Source organism: Miniopterus natalensis, chromosome 11 (genome assembly GCF_054644295.1).
Source record: "Miniopterus natalensis isolate mMinNat1 chromosome 11, mMinNat1.hap1, whole genome shotgun sequence".
In the NCBI taxonomy this organism is placed as follows: Eukaryota; Metazoa; Chordata; class Mammalia; order Chiroptera; family Miniopteridae; genus Miniopterus; species Miniopterus natalensis.
Genome location: NC_142091.1, coordinates 75,856,196 through 75,871,747, shown reverse-complemented (window position 1 = coordinate 75,871,747; position 15,552 = coordinate 75,856,196).

Sequence of the window (15,552 nt, the reverse complement as noted above, 5' to 3'; positions counted from 1 at the left end):
GGGAGAGCGCCAGAGTCTCGCAGGGGCCCAGAATCACCGGCGCGAAGCCAGCGGGACTCTGCGCGGCTGCACAGCAACTGAACAATCTGAGCAGCCGGTCGGCGCCCGGGAAGCACCCTGCAAGCTGAGAACGGATGTCTCAGCAGGGCCAGCCTTCGGAACGCCCATCCGGCCCTGAAGGTGAGGGAGCCCCATCCCTCGCAGACGGTGTCCGTGCGCGAGCACGCCTGTCTCCGGGACACGGGGGACAGCCACGAAACACACCACGGAACATAGAGAGTGAGAACAAACCCCAGCTGCCGGCCCCCTGGTCGGCGTGGCTCAGTGGTTAGAGCATCGTCCTGCGCACCAAAGGGTCTCGGGTTCGACCCCCGGTCTAGGGCACGTACCTGGGTTGCAGGTTCGATCCCGGCCCCAGTTGGGACACGTGCGGGAGGCAACCGATCGATGTGTCTCTCTCACGTTCATGTTGCTCTCTCTCTCCCTCCCCCCCTTTCTCTAAAAATCAATTAAAATAGAAAAACATAAAAGCCTCCGAACCGTATTATGGTCCCCTGTTTTTTAAAAGCGTGCAAATATCGCGTTCTGAAAAACCCCAAATAATTAGGGCTTGGGGCGTTCCGATTTCTCATTCCCAAGCCTCGAAGATTAATATCTGTTAGGCCTGGGAGCCGCGGCTGCTGGCACACGGAGGAAAGAAGGTCATGCTGAGCGGCTGTGCCAACCGGCCCCCGCCCCCACGCCGGGCCTGCAGCGTGGAACAGTCAATGGGTGTGTTGTTTGAGCACCTTTAGTTGACTGATCTTGGCACCCAGGCAACAGCAGTACCACCAGGAAGGTTTTTTTTCTTTCTTCCTGACATGTCCTTCAACTCACTTTAACTTTCACAGAAGTTGTGATAACTGCTGGATGTTGCAATTTTTCAACGTGTATACGGTGAACGTTTTAACCTATTTTCATTCATTTGTTCAGCAGACATTGTAACTTTGAGCCACTTTATGCCAGGCACCGGGCCAGGCACGGAAAATACATCAATAAATCGAGAGCTCGTTGTCTAGGCAGAGAAATGGACCAACAGGCAGGATATTTGCATCTGGTTTGGAAATGGTGTGAGCTGCGGCCGGCGACGGCTCTTTGTAGGGCTCCATCAACTGGACCCCCCGCGTCGAGAAGTGGAGTTGAGGGTCCCCGTGGCCGTGAGCTCCTCCCGGCCTCCTGCTCCCCCTGTTCTCTGGGAAAGGAGCCGAGCTCCTGGGGAGAAGCCAGAGGGAGGCAGGCAGGCGTGCACTCGGGGTCGACGAACGGATGGAGCCACTTGAGGAGCTAAGAGTCCTACAAGCACTTGGATCTTGGCCTTGGAGCTGCTGGTTGTCCTTCTTTGCTGCTAAGACCAACTTAGTTTGGAATCAAAGTTTTATCACTTCATGTAAAAAAAAAAAAAATGGTAGAAGCTGGGAAACTTTTTGTTTGAGATTGAAATGTGTATCAATGTGCTCGGGCAGCTCTAACAAAGTCCCGCAGACGGGCGGCTTACATGAGACATTTACTGTCTCCGACTCCTGGAGGCTGGGGTCCGACGTCCGGGTGCGGGCCGGGCCGGCTCCTCCTGAGGCCTCTCTCCCGGGCGTGTAGACGGCGTCTTCTGTGTCCTCACGTGGTCGTCCCTCTGTGTGCGCCTGTGTCCCAACCTCCTCTTCTTATGGGGACATCAGTTCTATGGGATTAGGGCCCACTCTAGTGACCTCGTGAAAGACCCTGCCTGAGCCCTGGCAGGTGTGGCTACATGTCAGAGTGTCCCTCTCACCGGTCCCCCGCACAGAAGGGTCACCGGTTCCATTCCCGGGCAAGGGCATGCGCTTGGGTTGCAGGTTCCATCCCCAGCCCCGGGCAGGGTGCGTGCGGGAGGCAGCCAATCGATCGACATGTCTCTCTCACATCGATGTTTCTCTCAATCTCTCTCTCCCTCCCCCCTCCCCCCACTCTCTCTAAACATCAATGGAAAAAATATCGTCCAGTGAGGATTAATAATAAATAAATATCCCATCTCCAAATCCGGTCACATTCTGAGGTCCTGGGGGTTAGGGCTCCAGCCTATGACCTATGACCCTGGGGGACGCAGTGCAGCCCATTGCTGCCTCTCTCGTGGCCTCGGCTGCTGTGGTGCAGACACGCCAGTGGTCTCCCCCTTCAGTGTTAGCTCCCGACCTCACTGCCATTTCCAAGGTGTGCCGGCTCTAGCCTAAGCTGGACGGCAGGGCGGGCCTAAGGCTCACGGTCCCAGCACCTTCTCCTGGTCCTGGGATGACGGGTGACGCTCCCAGCTTGGCCGGCACTGATGCGAACCCTGCCACTGCCCCTCCAGCCCAGCCTTCTCAGAACCGGCTGGCTGTGACTCAGGAGGAAGGAGAAATGGGGCCTGTTTCGTGCGCTGTGAGCATGGGGGTGGGGATTTTGAAATTTGCACTGAAATATTGAGCTCTGAGCAATGCTTCCCTTGAGCCGGGGCCAGCGCAGAGCAGGGCTGTCAAGGAGCTCCCAGCCCCCGAAAGGTCACATCTCGTAGCCACCAACGCCGAACCAGAGGCGGCTCTGACCAGAATACTGAAGAACCCACGGTTGTGCCTCGAGGTGCTTCCACCACGGATTTCCAAGAACTGATCCCCAGAGAGGAGCCAGGCAGCCTCCGCGCCCGGGCTCTGGGCAGCGGCGGGCGGGGGCCGAGTGTTTGAGCCTCGCAGCTCACGGAGAGGCCTGTCCACTTAGCCCACGGCGCTGCCGAGCTCGGCCTTTTTACATCAGGCAGAGTGGGAACAGGCCCCGGCTCTTTCGGGGGACCTCTGGGAGTTTCCACCGTGGGAAGCTGGAGAGCAGATCCCCTCCCTGGGGACCAGAACAGGCCCTTCCCCAGGTCTGGGTGCAGAGAAGGTCCCAGCAGGTGTGGGGAAGGGGCCAGGGAGCAGTCTGTCCCTCTGTCTCTCTGTCTCAGTCTCCGTCAAGGAGCAGGTGCTCGGTCATCACCACAGAGCCTCCTGGCGGCCCAGTCCAGGTGACAAGCCAGCGACAGGGACAGCGTTTGCACGATGCTCTCAGCCACCACAGGGAAGGTCCCCACCCAGCCATTCCACCTGGAGTGACTGTCTTCCCAGCCCCGCTGGGCACCTCCCTGCCACCCAGCCCACCCCGCAGGCTCCTCTGGACCAGGGAAGAGGGGCCGGCCTCCCTGGCGGGACCTGATTCTCAGCCGCAGTGATTTCTGGAGGCCGACGGGAGAGAAGAAACAGGACGGGCAGATCCCCGGAGGAGATTAGCCCTACGCGAGGAATTACCCAACGTTCCTTAATTATAGGGCGGACGGGGGCAGAGGAAAGGGCTGGGAGGAGAGCGGGACGGTAGCCAACTGCACTGGACAGGGGGGAGGCCGAGGGGGGGGCCGAGTGGGTCGGGGTGGCAGGCGCTCGGCCACATGGTAGCCACCTGCAGGGGAAGCTCCAGCAGCCGCACAAGACCCCTCCTCATCACACTAGGCCGCGGGGAGGCAAGGCCCCGTCCCACACGGGCCTCAACTTGACCAGGAATCGAACCCACAACCCTCCGGTGTGCAGGCCGACGCTCTAGCCACTGAGCCACACCAGCCAGGGCTCACCTCTCCTCTTTTGCGTGAATGAACTATTTCATAAAAAAACGTGTTTTAAAGGGCAAGGGACTCGGGAATCATGTTCTGCACACTCCAACCCGTGGCTCGGGTAGGTCTCCAAAGCTCTCTGAGCCTCAGTTTCCTCACCGGTCACACGGGGTAGATGACGATGCCACCTTACAGAAGGGGACCATTGGCAGCGCCTGGCTGAGGCCAATGCCCAGGATGGGACCCCGGCGGGGAGAGTGGCATCCAGACCCGCAGCTCGTCCCTGTGGCAGCTCAGGTCCTTTCGGTAAGACAGGAAAAGTGGGCTCTTTTTGTTGCATAACTTAATTCCTTTCTACAATAGAACATACGCCTTCTGGTAAATACCTTAAATTCGGACAGGGGCCGGCCACAGTGCCTTGGCTCAAAGTCCACAGTGCTCACTGCACTACGGGCCCCATCCCTGCTGGTGGCTGAGGAACAGGCGCCCTCGGCCCCTGGCCCATCTCTCACAGGCGTTGTCAGCTCTGGACACCAGAAGGTGAGTGGTGCCCTGCGGCCCGGCCCACGGGCCCCTTCCTCCCTCACTGGGCCTTCTGGGACTACTCCAAGTAACGGACAGCTTCTGGGGCAGGGGAGGCCATGGGACCGCTCTCATCACCCCCTGACCCCTGTCCCTCCCCCTCCACCTCAGCGCAAACAGAAGCCCTGCGCAGGGAGAGCCTGCCCACAGCAACGCTGGCTGAGTCAGATGACATCTTCCCTGGCTCCCAACACACTTGGAACAAAACCCACAGCTCACTGGGCTCCACTCCTACCGGCCTTCTCTGTGGCCCTCAAACCTGCTGGGCTGGTTCCCGCCCCAGGGCCTTTGCACTTGCTGCCCCTCCTTGCCCAGAACACTCTGACCTGGCTCTTCACGTCTCTCAGTCACTGAGTTCTCACGGCATAAAGTCACCTCTTGCTGGAGCTCACCCTGCCAGGTGGCCCCTTCCGTCTGGCCTGCGGCCCCTGCTCCCTCTGCACCGGACCAGGACCGCCTTACCCTGCCCTCACTGGCCTTGGCTCTGGTGGGGAGGGGAGAAGCCAGGAGCCTCAGGCAGTGGAGCAATGAGCTTGGTCCTGGGAGGGGAAGGAGGGAGCCAGAGAATCAGGCGACTCCAGTTCAGCTACTGCAAGTCTACGTGGGTGACCGGATGGGAAGGTGCCACCTCAGGCCCAGGGAGAGCAGGGCAGTCTTCCTGGAAGAAGTCACGCTGGCCCGGCTGGCGTGGCTCAGAGACTGAGCATCGGCCTATGAACCAGGAGATCGTGATTCGATTCCCCGTCAGGGCACAGGCCCGGGTTGCGGGCTCGATCCCCAGTGGGGGGCATGCAGGAGGCAGCCGATCGATGACTCTCATCATTGATGTTTCTCTCTCCCTCTCCCCCTCCCTTCCTCTCTCTGAAATCAATAAAAAATAAAAAGAAGCAACGTCGAAGGAGGGTCAGGAAGAAGGAGACTCGGTCCTGTGCGGGGAGTGAGGGAAGGGGTCCGGGTGAGGGCCGAGGCAGGCAAGAGGGACTTGGGAGGCAAGTGCTCACTGAAGAGGTGGGGAGTCCTCTCGGCCCTTTATTCCCTCTTCCCAAAGATCTGGGGGGACTCCTTTGGCTCTGCCTGAGGGAAGGGAAACCCCAGGAGGGAGAAGGTGGCTCCTCCTACCAGCTCCTTCTCTCCGTTCTCTGGGGCGCCCCAGGAGGCGGAGGGGCCCCCTTGCTCCCTTTCCCACGGCCCGCAGCAGGCTGCTCCCGCCCAGGGGCGCCGGCTCAGCTCCAGGGGAGCGTGGGACGCTGCGGGCTCCCCCGGGTCGGGCCCTGCAGCAACCTGCCTGCCCGGGGTTAACGAGCGCAGTGGCTCGTGAGAAAGACGATGAAGACGTCTAACAAAACCGAAGACCGCAGCCAAGCAGACCAGAACACCTCACCGCCGGCCTTCCCCAGGGCTCCCGGCGGAGCAGAGCCCACGGAGACAGGCGGAGGGGAAGGGGAGCGAGTCCCGACGCGGGGAACTCAGTGCTGGGAGGACAGAGCGCAATCGCGGCCACCCCGAGGTCTAGAAGGACCTGGCTTGGAGCTGGCACCTGCCTTTCAACCCCTGGTGCTCAGGCCCCTGTCCTATCCTCCCCGGAGCAGATCGCAGGCCTGACCAGGGTGGTTTCCACAGTCCCCTTGAAAGCAGCAGCCGATGACATTCCAGCACTTTGGATGACGAGTGGCAGTAGTCTGTGCAAAGCCATGTGCTCGGCGAGGCCCCGTGTCTCCACAGCCAGGCCACCCTGGTCTGCGTATGTGCTGCCGGTTCCCCATTTTCTGTGTGACCCTGGGCAGGCAGCTTGCCCTCTCTGGTCTCCTCCTTGCAGGGGTGACAGTGGTCCCGGGGGTGCTATCAGTGCTGCAGTGCTCGGCACGCCCACAGGTGGCCGCAGTCCATACCTGGGAAGGGCGCTCAACAGTCCCCAGCTGAGGTCAGGCATTTCTGCCTTCTCTGGGCACAGGGTGGTGGCCGCCAGGGGCAGATGCTCTACAGCTGCCAGGGCCATGGGTGCAGATGCCCACAGAGGTTGTGTGCCCTGCGGGCCCAGCGTGGGAATTTAAGAAGGCGCCCCGCTACTGTGGCCGAGAATCAGAGGGAGACCTTGGGGGCCAGGGCTCTTGCCAGACAAAAGCAGAGATGAAGGATGGGAAGTGAAAGCAGCAGATGGGAGCAGATAGCGTCTGTCCCCCCAAACCCCCCACCCCCTGTGGGCGCCACTGGGCCAGCTCTGCTCTGTGCACTGGATCCTGAACTGCAGTCGTCATTGTTACTGCTCAGTCTTCCTCACTCTCTCCATGCTCAGGAGGAACAGGTGTGTGTGTCCCAGTGGCTCCATGTGTGGCCTTGCCATGGGGATGGAGAGTGAAGGGGATCAGTATCGAGGCGAACAGGTGCCCCTTTTCCAACACTGGGGACTTGCGACAGATCCAACGCCCCGCCCAAGCCAGGAGGCCAGACCCCCATCACTGTTCACGTCACATGGGCATTGTATGCTACACGTGGGTACTGTCCTGGGAGCTGGCAGTGCCCCTTCACAGGGAATGTCCCCTATCGTCACCTGCCTGCTCTACCTTCAGGTCTCAGCTGAGATGCCTCTTCTCTGCAAGTCACGTGCCTGCACCATGTGCTCTGTGGAGCACGTTTACTCTACATGATCTATCAGAGCCCAGATGCTATAGAGTCAACTCCTTCTAATGGCATATCTCCTCCATCTGACAGTTATCTCCATGAGGGGAAGGACTGGGACTGTATTGTCATGATCTCCTACCCACCTGGCAGAGGACCTGGCACATCATGAGCATGCAATAAATAATGGATGAGTGGATGGCACTGTTGGGGTTGGATAAATGGTGGATGGATGAATGGATAGATGATGGATGGATGGATGAATGGATGGATGGACGGATGGACGGATGGTGGATGGATGGACGGGTGGAAGATGGATGGATGATGGATGGTGGATGGATGGATGGATGGTGGGTGGATGGATGGTGGATGGATGGTGGATGGATGATGGATGGATGGTGGATGGTTGATGGATGGATGGATGGACGATGGATAGGAGGTTGGTTGGGTGATATAGTATAAACAAAGGTGCCATGAGGGCGGCGGGGGAGTCAGGGTTAACAGAAGGAGGATTATTAGAGGAGTCGAGAGGGCAGCACTCTGGTGATAGTTGCAACTTAATGAGCTTTTCCTCTTTGCCAAGCCCCAGTCTGGGTACATGTGTCACATGCCTTCATCCTCATGCCAGCCCTTGGAATGAGTTATCTTCCCCTTTCCTAGACCTTGTTTCATTGGTAATTATTACTTTAATAAAAATTTAAATAAGGAACACTTGCTTGACACAGCATTTAAAAGGTGCAGTAAAAGTTCACTTTCCCCACTGCCGAGGCCCAGGCTGTTGTAGACACAGCAGCAGCTCAGTAAAACGTATCGAGTTGAGTATTTTACGTGAAGAAACGGAAGCTCAGATTGCTTTGGGAACTCGCCCCACGTCTCACCGTCACCTACGTCAGGTGTGTAATCAGGTTCCTCTCAACAGAGAGGGAGTGTGGTGCGGGGTGCGGGTGTGGGCGGGTAGGTGGGGGTTGTAGACAAAGGCTCAGTGGCAGGAAAGTCATGGTGCGTCCTGGGGATGGGGTGGAGGGTCGTGTCAGAAAACACGGTGAAGCTGGAGTTGGCACCAGGCCTTGAATGCTGGGCTGAGGAGGGAGCGACCATCCAGGCAGAGGAAAAGGGCAGATGTCATCTTTTTGGGGCTTGGAAGGCAGGAGGCCAGGGCGAGACGAGAAAGCTGATGTTGCAGTGGGGCCACCCAGAGCAGAGCCAGACGCACTCCCTAGGCCTCAGCTGGGACGCCTGCCGCTGCTCCCCGGCCACCCTCTCACCGCCGGGCTCAGGGAAAGAACACGGTCCACGGCTCCTCGCTGGGCCCCGGGGCGGGAAGGGGAGCTGGTTCCCCACGAGGGGGGCGGCTCAGGCGGGGGCCGGGCGGGAGCGGCGCCCTCCCGAAGCTCCCAGCTGCCCGCCTGGGGGTGTGCACCGCCCGCTGACGTTAGGTAGCAGTGAGGTAAGGGACTTGGCTCTAACAGCACTGAGTCACATGATGAGAAAGCCGGTCCCTTTTCCAATGTCCATCCATCCTGAACAAACCGAGGTTCAGTCTCACGGTTAAGCAGGCGAATGATGACTAATGTTTTTCCTTTTTTTAAAAACAAGAAGAGCAGCCCTCAGGCTCAGAGCCTTGAAGAGCAGCCGAATCTATCGGTAGTTTCGGAATATTACCTTTTCACTGTGTTCGTTGCTACAGTCGTCTTCTACTTGCTCCAAGCGATGCTGTATGCATTTCAGTCGGTACGAGGTTGGTGGGAAGTTTCTGCGATCCCCGAGTCACAGTGGCTTCAATGCGAGATGGTTTCTGTCACACAGATGCAGCCCTGAGGTGAGCCTTCAGGGGCTGGTAGAGGCCCCACCATCCAGGCTCCTTCCACCTGTTGCTTTACCCCTCGTGGTCCAATATCGCTGCCAGTGCTCCAGCCACCATGCTTGCATCCCGGCCAAAAGGAAGGAAGGGGATGCTGCAGTGCTCATTTCCCTCCCTTTAGGGATACCTCTGGGATGTTCCAAATGTCATTTCGGTTCACATGCAGAACTTCATGGAATGGCCACCTCTGGCTGTGAGGGAAGTCGGAAAACAGCCTGGATTCTGGGCAGCCATCCACTCACCCCAAAATCAGGGATCTCACGTAAAACAGGAAGGTGTGAACAGGTACTGGGGACCCTAGTAAGTCTGCCGGGAACCGCTTTTCTTTCCTGATGGAGACATCAAGTTTTGTTTTTTAATCTACAGTTAAGTGAGGAAAGAGCATCACTTTAAAGAAAAGCTAAGTCATAAAAGAACAGGTGGAACCTGGCTGGCCCTGGGCTCAGCGAGGTTCAGGAAGCAGGCGGTGAATGCAGAAGATAACCTAAGGACCTGGGTGGAGTGGGGGCAGGTTCCATGCTTAGGGTGAGATCTCAGGCCCTGTGGGGAGAGCGGCCCGGAGCAGGAGAGATCAGAGGCAGGAGCCCCAGGGGAGCAAGTACTTGCTCCAGAAAAGAGACAGAAAGGGTCCGAGCCAGGCCGGGGAGCTGGGTGGCTGGAGAGCAGGGAGGCCGGGAGAGCAGGTGGGCCACCTGCCTGCTGAAAGGGACGCAGGGCTGGGCTCCCAGGAAAGCCCACCAGGCCCGGCGAGGAGGGACCTGGGGCATCAGCATCGGTTTGTTTGCTTTGGAAGTAGGAGCGCGGGTGGGGGAGCTGCCATGGGGTTTAGTTAGTTATTTTAAAATTTTATTATTTTTTTTTTAACCCTTACTTGAGGATATTTTTCCATTGCTTTTCAGAGAGAGTGGAAGGGGGACAGAGAGACACATCGAGTGGCTGCCTCCCCCTGGGGACGGAGCCTGCACCCGAGGTACCTGCCCTTGGCTGGAACTGAACCCCGGACCCTTCAGGACGCAGGCCGACCCTGTAACCGCTGAGCCACACTAGCCAGGGCAGCCATGGGGTTTAAGAATAAGAAAGATTTGGAGCACAGGTGGTGAAGTGGAGACGGGATAGGTCAGCGGTCACCAGGTCAGAAGTGGCTGAGAGGCACGAAGGGGTCAGCTGAGCCACGCCCACGGGTGGCCCTGAATAAGTACTTGGACAGAGCACTGCCCAGGGCGGGGCAGGGGGAGGGCTCCCGTGCTGGTGCTGACGTCGTCCGCATTGTCTCACTGTATCCTCACAGCGCAGTAAACCTGTCACCCTCTGTCCCCCGGATGGCGAGAGGAAGCTGCTCTCCATTGTCTTGGGCTTGCGACCAGCAGAGCAGAGCCATGTGGGGACTGAGCTTCCTGCACTGGTGCCCTGGTGCCCAGAACAGTGCCTGCCCGTGCAGGATGGCCCCTGAGAAGGAGGGAGGGAGGGAGGGAGGGAGGGGGGGGGAATGAGTGAGGGAATGAGTGAGTGAGGGAATGAATGAGTGAGGGAATGAATGAGGGAGGGAATGAATGAGGGAATGAATGAGTGAGGGAATGAGTGAGTGAGTGAGGGAATGAATGAGGGAGGGAATGAGTGAGTGAGGATGAATGAGTGAGTGAGGGAATGAATGAGGGAGGGAATGAATGAGGGAGGGAATGAGTGAGTGAGGGAATGAGTGAGTGAGGGAATGAATGAGTGAGGGAATGAATGAGGGAGGGAATGAATGAGGGAATGAGTGAGTGAGGGAATGAGTGAGTGAGGGAATGAGTGAGTGAGGGAATGAATGAGGGAGGGAATGAATGAGGGAGGGAATGAGTGAGTGAGGGAATGAGTGAGTGAGTGAGGGAATGAATGAGTGAGGGAATGAATGAGTGAGGGAATGAGTGAGGGAATGAGTGAGTGAGGGAATGAGTGAGTGAGGGAATGAGTGAGGGAATGAATGAGGGAGGGAATGAATGAGGGAATGAGTGAGTGAGGGAATGAGTGAGTGAGGGAATGAATGAGTGAGGGAATGAGTGAGTGAGTGAGGGAATGAGTGAGTGAGGGAATGAGTGAGTGAGGGAATGAATGAGGGAGGGAATGAATGAGGGAATGAGTGAGTGAGGGAATGAATGAGTGAGGGAATGAGTGAGTGAGGGAATGAGTGAGTGAGGGAATGAATGAGTGAGGGAATGAGTGAGTGAGGGAATGAGTGAGTGAGGGAATGAGTGAGTGAGGGAATGAATGAGTGAGGGAATGAGTGAGTGAGGGAATGAGTGAGTGAGGGAATGAGTGAGTGAGGGAATGAGTGAGTGAGGGAATGAGTGAGTGAGGGAATGAGTGAGTGAGGGAATGAGTGAGTGAGGGAATGAATGAGTGAGGGAATGAGTGAGTGAGGGAATGAGTGAGTGAGGGAATGAGTGAGTGAGGGAATGAATGAGTGAGGGAATGAATGAGTGAGCGAGCCAGCGAGGGAACAGAAGGGTCCTTCTCCGGCCTCTGCGCTCAAACCTTCCCTAGCGAGCGAGCCTCACGGAACCCCCCTTCCTCCGGGAGGCAGCTCCCAGTGGGGAGCATCTGATTTTCCCAAAATAAGAGGGTGTGGGGACCGGAAGCGTGGCTCTCTGTGCTCCACCCTGGCGGCTCCAGGCAGGAAGCCAACGGACACATTTATTTCCAGCACCGGCCCTGCTTCGAGCAGAGTATTTTGGGAGCAAACGCGCCTTATTTTAGTTTTTGGGGTTGCTCGGTGCTGGGCAGACTCCGGGCCATTCACGCAGCTGGAGACCGCCCGCCCGCCTGCCCGCCCGCCCGCCGGTGGTGAGCCGGACAGCCTCCCCTGGGAGCCGGACAGCCTGCGGACTGGGGTGGGCTCCTCCCGCGCCCCAGCTGGGCCACGTTCTGCGCCTGCCGGGTCCATCTGGGAGCAAGAAGGTTCTGCAGGGCAGGCCAGCTCCCAGCCCCCACGCCCCACCTGGGGCCAGTCACCAAACTCTGAAAGTTAAAGTACAACCCCTAGGAATCTGCTTGTTTTGTTTTCTCATTTTCCGATGAACAAGCACATTTTACTGGTTGAGCCATGCATGTAGTCATCTCAATGCCCTGCTTAAAATATATCGCTGACCCCTTTTGTCTAGAAGATAAAATCGAGGCCTTTCCTTCCGCCCCAGGCTTTGAACACTCTCCTGAACCTGTCTGGAACCAGCCCCACTGATCAGCTTCCTGCCTCCCGAACAAGCCCTCTACGTTCATGCCTCCTGGCCTTTGCACTTGCTGTTTTCTGAGCTTAAACTGCTCACCATCTGGTGAACTCCTACTTATCCTATGAAACCCAATTCAAAAGGCCCCTCTCTGAAACACAGTTATGTGTCCTGGGAATTGCATGGGCCTTGGAGTCAGGAGACTTGGGTTCCAGTCCTCGCCCCACCTGTGATCCGGCAAATTACTTCACCTCCCAGGACTCCAGTCTCTTCACTTGTCATTGTCCTGAATGTCAGGTACCACATCCTACTCATCCCCAAGTCCTGTCCTTCCTCCCCATTGCCTAAGACAGTTACTACCCCATGATGGTAATAAGACAGCCACTAACTTCCCTGGTGTTTCAAGTTCTGCTCTAGGAAAGGTGGGGCACCCCCAGCTTTACTCATAGGAAATGCAGGGGTGGGGGTTCCACACCAGTGAGCGGTGAGTGCTCACAGGCAGGGCCACATTCCTCGGGTGGGTTGGCACTGGGTGCACAGTCACAGGGCTCCCAGCTGCGGAACTTAGTAGGTGGGCAGTCACAGGGCACCCAGCTGTGGAACTCAGTGGGTGAGCAGTCACAGGGTGCCCAGCTGCGGAACTCAGAGGGTGAGCAGTCACAGGGTGCCCAGCTGCGGAACTCAGTGGGTGAGCAGTCACAGGGCGCCCAGCTGCCGGGCTCAGTGGGTGCACAATCGCAGGGCGCCCAGCTGCGGGGCTCGGCGGGTGTCAGAGGCAGCCCAGTTCCTCCTCCTGGGGAGGCGGTGAGCGCCACGCTCCGCCTGCCTGCGCCCAGGCGGAGGTGGGGGCGGGGGTGGGGGTGGTGGGAGGAAGGTGAATCACGCCCCCGTTTGTTTTACAAATTGGATGACGGAGCCTCTCAGATTAACCAGAAAACAAAACCAAAACCAAAACCCAAGTCCACCACTGACTCATGCCCAGACTGGAGGAGGGCCAGCTTCAGTCCAGGGCTCAGCTCCGGGCATCTGATTTGCCCCGAAGGTGACCACCCGCCTCCTCAGGAACACCCTCCCCGTTCTCTGAGCTCTGCATTGGCAGTGGGGGCAGTTGTCACCTGGGGGCCGGAACCCCACAAGACCACGAGGAGTCTCTGGAGCACTCTCCCCCCTGCCCCCAAGGCCTGGGCTCCCCTCCCCCGCCCCGGCTCCCAGTCCAGACCCGAAGGCCAGGTCGAGCCGGCAGTTCGAGTCCCTCAGTTGGTGAGGAAATGGTCCTCCTGCCCCCTCACTGCTGGGGCGACCTCAGGGCTCCGCCCAGGACTGAATCAGACTCCCCGTGGGTGGGCCTGGGCTTGGGCAGTTTGAATGCATTTCCAGAAGATTCTTCCTTGGGGCAGGTGCTCCACTCTCCTCTCCCTGGCCAGCAGGCACCCACACTCCCGAAGCTCTTACTCCAGCCCTGACGAGGCATCTCCTTGCCCAAGGGAACCTTCCCGTGCAAGCCCTGAGGGCGTCATCAGGACCCAGCATCCTTTTGTGGGCTGCCGCTGCCCCGGCCACTGGGTCCACTTCTCAGGGCACCACCACCTGCCCCAACCTCTCAGCACTGCCCCCTCTTTCTTCCCCATCTGCATGCCAGGCCCCAAGTACCCTGGAACCCGGTCCTGCTCGCCCTCCGCCTCCGCGCACTGTCCCGAGCCCCCTCCATTGTCCCGCCCTGGCCCATTCAGGCAGCCCGAGCGGGGTCCCCCTCTCCCTTCTCCAGGTCTCAGGCAGCCAGAGCAGCAAATCCGATCACACCGCCTCCCACCGGCACCTCCTCATGAGCAGAGCAAGCGACTCAGCCGCTCAGTGATGTTCCTCTTGGCTCTGCTGTCCGCTACGCCAGTGTCACTGTGATGGTGTGACAGCCCTGGGAACAAAGTAGAGGCCGATGGGTCCTTACTTGTGTCCCTACCCTCTGCTGTGGGAGCGAGTCACAGAGCCCTCACGGCACCTGGGAAGGAGGTGCCAGGACGTGCCATCTTGTAGATGGGTTCAATCGCCCAACGTCACCTCAAGCAGCTGCCGAGTAGCAGAGCTGCTGGCAGAGGAGAGAAAGCAGCTGTGCAGGCTGCTGGGCACACCTCCTGGGCATCGCTGTGCTGCGGACTAGTGCTGATCCCGAGGGGCCTGGGTGGCCTGGGAGCCCTTGGAGCCGGTCCCTCCAGCCGGAAACCCCCTGGAAGCAGGAACACTGACCCAGACTTAGCGATGAGCAAGGTTTTACTCACAACGTTACTTCGATCCACACAAACAGGCCAGATGGCGGCTTATGCTCCCAGCCCTCGTAAACTCAGAACATCAATAAAATGACAAATTAGAGAGATGCCTGCAAATAGGATACAGTTTAGATGAATAGCATAATTAAACGGTTAATTTAATGGGAGGTATTTAATTGCTGTAAAACAGACATAAAATGTACCCCTTTCAGCCATGTTTAAACATCACTGAGCTGGCTCACAATGCTGTACAACCATCGCCACCCTCCAGCCCCGAGCTCTGCCGTCTCCGAGCAGCTGCTCCAGCCAGCAGCACATGCAGTTTGGTGGGACAAAGTTGTCACCTCGTGTCTACACCGTCATCAGGAGGCCTTGTGCCCCCTGGAGTCTGGGGTGACACAAACGGCCGATGGTTTTCTATTTAACCCAAACCAGGAAAGCTGCACCCACGTCACGTGGCTCTCTCAACCAGGACCCCACTCACCCAGAGTCAGCTTCTGTTCCTGGTGACAATGTGGGGGGTACACACGTGTGTCTCTGGTCAGTGTCTTAATTTAGTCAGACTTAAACACTGAGGGCTTCTTTGATAAGGGATTTCCATTGCAGATCTTCCCTGTAAGAGACAAGTTCTGCCTTTGTATCTGCAGATGGAGGCTGGGCACTTTCTCAGGAGCACGTGACCCCAGCATGTCTGCTGTCCAGTTCCAGACACAACCCACACAGCAACCCCAGGGTTAGCAAGCGGTCCGAGCGATGACTCAGAAGGGTTATCATGGAAATAAAAATGCAAGACAGAAAAATGTGCAGAGAGCTTGCAGCTCTAAAAATACATTCCGGGGTCTGGGGATGGGGGATGGGTTAGAAGGGCTGGGATGGGCAGGAAAGAGCAGAGCCTGGTGTCCAGCAAGGGGGTGAGGCTCACAGGGGGAGGGGGGGCGCGCAACAGCAGGAGAGGGGTGGGAAGGAGATGCCTGAGAGGTAGTCTGGCCTAGAGGAGCGGGTGCTGTTATACATTGGACAGGTAGCCCCGGGCAGGAGGCGGCTCAGGTCTGCACTTTAGGTGACTGGGCAGGTGGTGGTCCCAGGCACAGAACTGGGCAGGGATGGCATGGGGGATGCTGAGCTTGAGGTCTGTGGCAGGTACAATGCCTGCCCCCCAAGGTGCCCACGTCCTAGCTCCCACAACCTGTTATGTTCTCCTGCATGGCAAAAGGCGTACTCCTGGCAGCGGACAATATGGGTCGGGGTGCCTTAGGGAAAGATGCAGGAGGAATCAGGGACCTGGGGTGAGCGAGGCCAAGGGCCCCTGCTCCCTCAGGGACCCAGAGGGCTGTGGACGGGTGCTGGGAGGGGGTGTGCGGGAATGGCCAGTGGAAGGAAACAAAGAGCATTTCGAGGAGAGTGGTTGAG